The sequence below is a fragment of the Excalfactoria chinensis genome, chromosome 2, assembly GCF_039878825.1.
Source record: "Excalfactoria chinensis isolate bCotChi1 chromosome 2, bCotChi1.hap2, whole genome shotgun sequence".
NCBI classification, from domain to species: Eukaryota; Metazoa; Chordata; class Aves; order Galliformes; family Phasianidae; genus Excalfactoria; species Excalfactoria chinensis.
In genome coordinates, this window is record NC_092826.1 from 77398990 (window position 1) to 77405865 (window position 6876).

Here is a 6876-nt window from a genome sequence, read left to right on the forward strand (position 1 = left end):
GAAGGTTAAACATATTGGTAGGGGGTCTCTCCAACGCAAGATAAAGACCTCCAATGCAAAGATATGTGTCACAGTTACAATCACATATTACAAAACATTACAAAAGCCCTTGTAGATTAATGAGGAATCCCCTCGGTAAGTTTTATGGAGAAATCTGTACTGTCTCCTCCTTTTGGCTAAGTGGCCACTTTACAACCTTGTGATTGACAGCGCAGGTAGCATCTGCTCTGGTTTTGTTCCTGGGGCAGTGAAGTGTCATGAATTTATCTCTGAGATAAGACATTCAAAAGCAAAGACCTTGCGAACTGATTGTAACTCACCAACCTATCGCTACAGCAATAGGTTTATGATTACTTTAAAGTATGCCATCAGGCAGTGAAGTTTGCCCTCCTGAGCTGCCTGCTGTCTGGTTTGTACTTGTCTCATGTGTGACCTCATTCACTAAGGAAGTGCGTTCCTGATGCACGGGAATGGTTTGCTATGAAGCTGTTTTCTCAGTGACTGTGAAACTGGAAATTGAACCCTACAAAAAACATGTAGAAGCTCTCCAGTCCAAACTTTGGTTGTGTGTAGAGCAGGATTTCATCAATCTGACCTTGATTAACAACATCAAAAAGTGTAATTCTGAAGCACAAACTGACCGAGGTTATGTATGTACCTTGGGGATGGGTAAGAAAACAAAACACACGCTAATTGCTTTGCTAATTAATCCTTAGAAGAAGCTTCGACACGACAGTGATGTGTTTAGAGAAGAAAATCAAACACAAGGAGATTAAAGTGCCCAAACGGTAGGACCAGCTGTGGTTTTCTGCTTCCTCAGTTCTCTTCATTTAGATCTTTCAACAGGCGTTTGCAATAACAATAACGTGGGTTGGGATAACTCAGTGTGAACAAAGCACGGCAACCGAAGTACAAAAGTAGTCATTTAAACACGGAAACAAATGTATGAATTGGTAATATTACAGTGCATGTGACTGATATTAGAGGTGCCCTTTTGATCTTCTTGAAAGATAATTATTCCCAAAGCATACAAGGCACACACGAAAGAGATACAGGCTGTTTTAAGATGCCATTAAGAGAAGGCATAAAGCTTTAGAGCAGAGCAGTTAGTGAGGTTGCAACCTGAATAGATTTTCTTATTGCGCTTCAGTACTCATCTGCTGGATTTTCTGGTTGTGTCATATTGACCTTAGGGAGAGAGGAGGGAAAAAGGCCAGGATGCGTAGGCTACGCAATGATTGGGAAAAAATGCTGGAGACTTCTTTATGTGATTTCCATCCAGTCAGTCCTTCTGCTTTTAGGGAGAGAAGCAAGAAGGAAAAACTTCAGTGGCCAAGGAGAACAACTTTTACCCTCTGTTTTTCTGAATTAACTTACTTTCTTCTCCAGCCTTTCTCCCTTTTGTGTAGCAAGGTGTTCAATGCTCATTTCTCAAGAGGCCTGTTGCAGTAGTTGTTATAAGACATCAAAGGCACATTGGCAGTCCTTGGATTCCTGCAGTGCTTCAAGTTTTAGAATAATGGCAGTCTAGGTGGTCGAGAAGCTGTCTTGATCCCCTGCGTCCCAGATGAGAAGAGCTAATGGGGATGTAAGAACTGAAATCAGAAAAGGATTTACATAACACGCTGGCAGTAGAGGAGAATTGGGAAAGAAATAATGATCTGCACATGGTAGTGACTAAAGCAGCGTGACTGAAATACTTATCACACGCAGCTGCCTGTCTTGCTGTTCTTCCCCAGACAAACAAGCAAACCCCCATAGCTGAACAATAGCTTCTTTACTGGCCTATCATGCGGGAGAGATCATCAGCTACCCCACGTAAAGCAGGGTGAAACAGCTCCCAGAGCACTAAGCAGGTCAAAATACCATATGTACCCTGTCTGCTGGAGTGCTATCGCGATGATCTTCTGGGCATTCCTAGAAGGAGATTTCCTGTACTCCCAAGCTCAGCGTATCATCCAGAAAGTGCTCGCCTGCAGCAGGGATGGGTTCCGGCAATCTCTGCAGCTTCCAGCTATGCCGCATGCCCTTATCGCAATGAACTCAGGCTGGGCTGATGGCCCAGGTGCTGGAAGCTGCCAGCACACAGGCATGGGGTGGTTGTAGCAGCTCAGGCTCAGGTCAAACCAAGGCTGTTTGCTGGGGCAGAGGAGGCCAACTCTGTGGTGCAAAAGCAGGTAGTATAGATACATACCTAGCCCAGCTACCAGCTGAGTGTGCCAGGGCTGCTGCAGTCATTTTGCAGTGAGCACACAGGAAACAAGATCACTGAAAACACTGCTGAAATCAGATTTCTGTTTTCCCCCACGTCGAGCTGATTTAACTGTTTAGTTTAATTGCTGTAGTTGTCTGGAAAAAAAAAAGGAAAAAAAAAGGAATAGTCAAACCATGTCCAAAATGAACCATTCATAACTGGTGGCCATGGTGGCCCATTATGTGTCATGACTGATCTTGCACTGAATAAATAACTGTACAGGTATTTCACATATTGAGCAACGTATTTATTGAAACAAAAATTATTTACCTCAAACCAGTGGTCAAAGGAAGTCTTTGCTGTCTAGTTTTAATAGACATAATTGAAACTTGGGACCAAAATGATCTTGGATTTCATTTAGTACCCATGGCTCTTTCTATTTGGTACACCTGCTTACGCTAAGCATCACACTGGAGCAGTTTGCTCTTCACAGTCAGGTGTCAGACTCTGCTATAGACTTACAATGGTGTTGGGGGTGCTGTAGGTTGAAAGAGAGGGCTGAGGCATCCCCCCTTATCAAGTGCCATGGAAAACACCCTCAAGTGAGCACAGCTTAAAGCAGGCGGGATGAGGGAATGGGCTGCCATTTCCTTTGCACTGGAAGGATCACTGCTCAAACTTGTAAATATCTCTTAGAAACAAACAGGGATGTCCGCTTTGTATTGTGATGCAAGAGCACCCATTCCCAATTTTTATCTCCTGAAAAGTTGTATTTAAGCTGATGCTTGCCACAGAACTTCATGATACAATATAACCTTTGATACTACTTATAACAAGACTTCCCGTTTGATGAAGTGAACCTACAGAGTCACTTGTCTGACCCTTTGCCTGGCTGCCTGTCCAACCACATTGCACATCCAGCCCCAGGAGACCTGCTCCAGGGCCAAGGGAGTTGAGCACTTAAGGGAAAGTGCACTTTGATGCCTAGTTAAGAGTGTGTTTTGATTCCTAAGGAAAGTCTTTTATTCTTCTAATGGTAGACATACTCCAGTCCTTACTCCAGGAAACTGACTCCTTGCATTTCGAATCCTGAAATTGGAATGCAGAGCAATTCTGAAAAGAACAGCATTTTAAGACTTTTCTGAACTTACTCTGGCTTTCCACATACCCTCCTCCTGCAGCCTTCCACCTCCTAGAACTGCAGTACAGCCCTTCCTCCTCTGCCAGAAAATCGGATGCCCTAACCCTATCCCACACCTCCCAGTTCCCCATCCTCATACCAGCTGCCCTCTTTCCCAGGCATTCTATGGAGGAGCAAGGCCATTCTGAGAGAGCAGAGAAGCATCGCTCAGGAATCACCGCACTGCTCCAGCACTATTGGATTTTGCCTTTATTCAGAGGCAGTCCTTCACCTATGGATATCATTACTACCTCACTGAATATGTATTTTCGGGAATATTTTCCCTTTTTAGCCAGATAGGGAGCATTTTTTGGAACTACCCTTCCAGCAACTTACGGCCAATTACTGTCTCTCCTCCTGATTCCTGTCCAGCCATGTGGTTGCAGTTATTGTTTCTCCAGATCAGGCAGAATTTTTCGCCTTAGGAAAAGTACACCTCGAGGTTATCTTTGAAGAGTGACAGGTTCTAAGGTTCACAAGTTTGATCTGCTCTGGGATTAAGCTACCTGTTAAACCACCACACACCATCCAGTCAAGCCATTTCTGTTCTGTGCGTACGACTGATTCTTATCACAAAAGACCAAGTTAATGATTTGCAGTCTTCAAGCAAGCCTCTGGTTTCTTTGAACTTGCTTTTTGCGAGCGATATTCTCAGGTAGTTCCAGTGCTTGTGAAGCTACTGCAGTGCTCTGGAGATTTTCTTTGTGCTTCTGGTTGCCAGAGTTATCCATTTCTAGGCCTGCTTGGCCAACCCCATAGCACCCGGAGATCTGTGCTTTCCCATTGCCCTTGTACCTGCACTTGTAAAAATGCTAGAGGAACCGAAATTACTTCACATTCATGCCATGTTCTCTTGGAAAGCAATTCTGAGAACTTTCTTTGCTCAATCTGTTTGCAAGAGTGAAATCTGTTTTCCAGTTCCAGGTAACACGCTTTTCATATGCAGAACTGGCAAGAGAGCACTGTTTATTCCTTGGATGCAATTGCACAGCACGTGCCCTTGCTATCAGTCCCTGATCCATTATCTTTAGCATTTACTGCAAAGAAGCCGCTCTTATGCAATGGAAATTTAGCAGATCTCTTAGCTTACTTCTCCTCTAGCCCAAGTACAACATAGCCTGCTGAATGTAAAGAAACTTGCACCTGCAAACTTTTCTCCCTAGTGGGTTACTACCAAGTATGTCAGAGTTGCTCGCACTTCTTAAGGCTGTTTCCGTCCCCCTAATGGCACGAACCATTGCCCTCCTGTTGTCAGCCTGCAAAAAGGCCAGCATGTACAGATTTGCCCTGTAGGTTTGAATGGAAAATAAGAAAAAAAAATCAGAGCAAGTGCCAGCTTTTGTTCTGCTGCTCGTAAGCTCGCTTTGGTGGAAAAGCTGAAGAAATAGGAACATGCTTTGAAATAAGATTTTAAAAGGAATCAGCTTCTTATCTTCCCTTTGGGAAAAAATAGTGTGAAGGACGGAATAAATCAGACAGAAAAAGAAAGAAATTGATGTAAGAGAACTAGTTGGGCAGAAAGGAGGAGATGGAAAATACCCAAAAGCAGCAGGAAAGAGGGAGGCACAGATTGCCAATTAACACTTCGATCAAAGGAAAGGCCCGATCAAAACCTTTTTCCTCCTTTAAGCAGCATCAGCCCTTCCTACTGTTTACTGCAACCAAGTGAGCATGCTCTATACAAAGACTCAAGCGAATAACCCCAATGCCAGTAAAGCCTGCAGAAATCATTTCTTTTTCAGCTGACACCACAGGCAAAAGCATAACAATACATCAGATCATTGTATAGAACATCAGCACCGTGGCAGTCATTCCAGCAGTCGTTTCCCCTTTGCGCTAGCTGTAGGAGAGCTGCGGCACAGCATCTCCCAACCTGTGCACTCCTTCATGGACAGATTCAACCCCACACAGACACTCAGGTTGCCCAGGAGGAACAGAAGAGCTGTGCCCAGAAAGAGCACGGAAGCTCTGAGAAGTTAGCTGCCCGCTGGACAGAGCCCACCTGGAACAAGCGGGCACCTCTCTGTGCTACTAATGCTGGGCCAAGAGAGCTGTGCAGCAGCTCCTCCCTGAACACTGGCTACGTTGTGATACCAGCCCTGTGGTTCCTGTGGCAGCTCCTGCAGTTCTGCAACTACATGAGCCTGGCTGGCAGGACACCTGCTTGTTTCCGTAGCAGCAGCCACGTGCACCATGGGCAGGAGGCCTCCAGGCAGGTAAAACAAAAATAACAACAAACAAAAGCATTTCTTAATTACAGAGGCAGAGCAGGGCTGGATATGAACAAACAAAACCATACCAAAACAAGCACACGTGTAAAGGTGGGGAGGGGGGTGGGTGGGAGTGGGAAATTACAGCTTTGTAGTTTGGCTGTGTTCGGAGCAAATCAAGGCTGTGATTTAATTCATCACATATCAGAACTCCACGCAATCTCAAGCTGAACCATTGCAACCAGCATTACAAATGGCACGCTTGAAGAGCAGCCAGGTAGCTTTCCAGATTCATAGAAATAAAGAATGGCCTGGGTTGAAAAGGACCACAACAATCACCCTGTTTCAACACCCTGCTATGTGAGGGGTCACCAGCCACTCAACCAGACTGCCTAGAGCCACATCCAGCCTGGCCTTGAATGCCTCCAGGGATGGGGCATCCACAACCTCCTTGGGCAACCTGTTCCAAGACGTCAGATTCTCTAACATCACAGCATCATAATGAAAAAGTACTTTAAAAATCCTTGATGGGTAGGAACTTGCTGTCAACAGCCCATGCTCCAGCCTTCAGGTGGTGAAGGGAAATGATCATTTCTAGTTGGAATTTTCTCACTTTTTTCCCCCTTAGCTTTCAAGTAGGCAAATGATTCACTTGCCTCTTCCCGAGCTCAAATCACTGCTGTAAGTAACAGTTTCCACTTGCCATTTTTATTTCCTCTGTGAGATGGTGATATTAATAGCAACTTTCTCCGTCCCTTGTTTGGTTGACTGGTGATTGCTAGAGTTCTTGGAACCACACTGCCAGAACAGTAGCAAAAGGCGACTGCTCCAGCACCAGTTATATAACTCATTACCTGCAGACACTCATCTGCCTACAGTAGTATGAGTCAGTGGAAATTACTGTTTACAGACTACATGTGACTACTGAGCATGTTTGAAAGCAAAGTCCCTGCCTTGAATAGCTGAGATTTAAATTAGCTGAGGCAGCAGAGGAGGACGGGAGGCAAGCAAAAGCAGGTCTTGCCAATCCATGGCATCGTGCCCAGTGATAGGTCACCAAGCAGGAAAGAAAACCCAACCCTGGCTTCATTATCAACATCAGGCCTATGCTCAGGTGCCCGTGACTTATTTCCTGGAGAAGTCTCAAAACATGACCAACACCTGTTTGGACTAATATGAGAGATCTCAGTGCCTGCTATGATGCGGGTAGGATACTGATGTTTATTTTCACGACTAGTGCCTGAGACATGCAAAGAAATTAGCTGTAAAATGTCTAGTATTCCTGCAAAAGA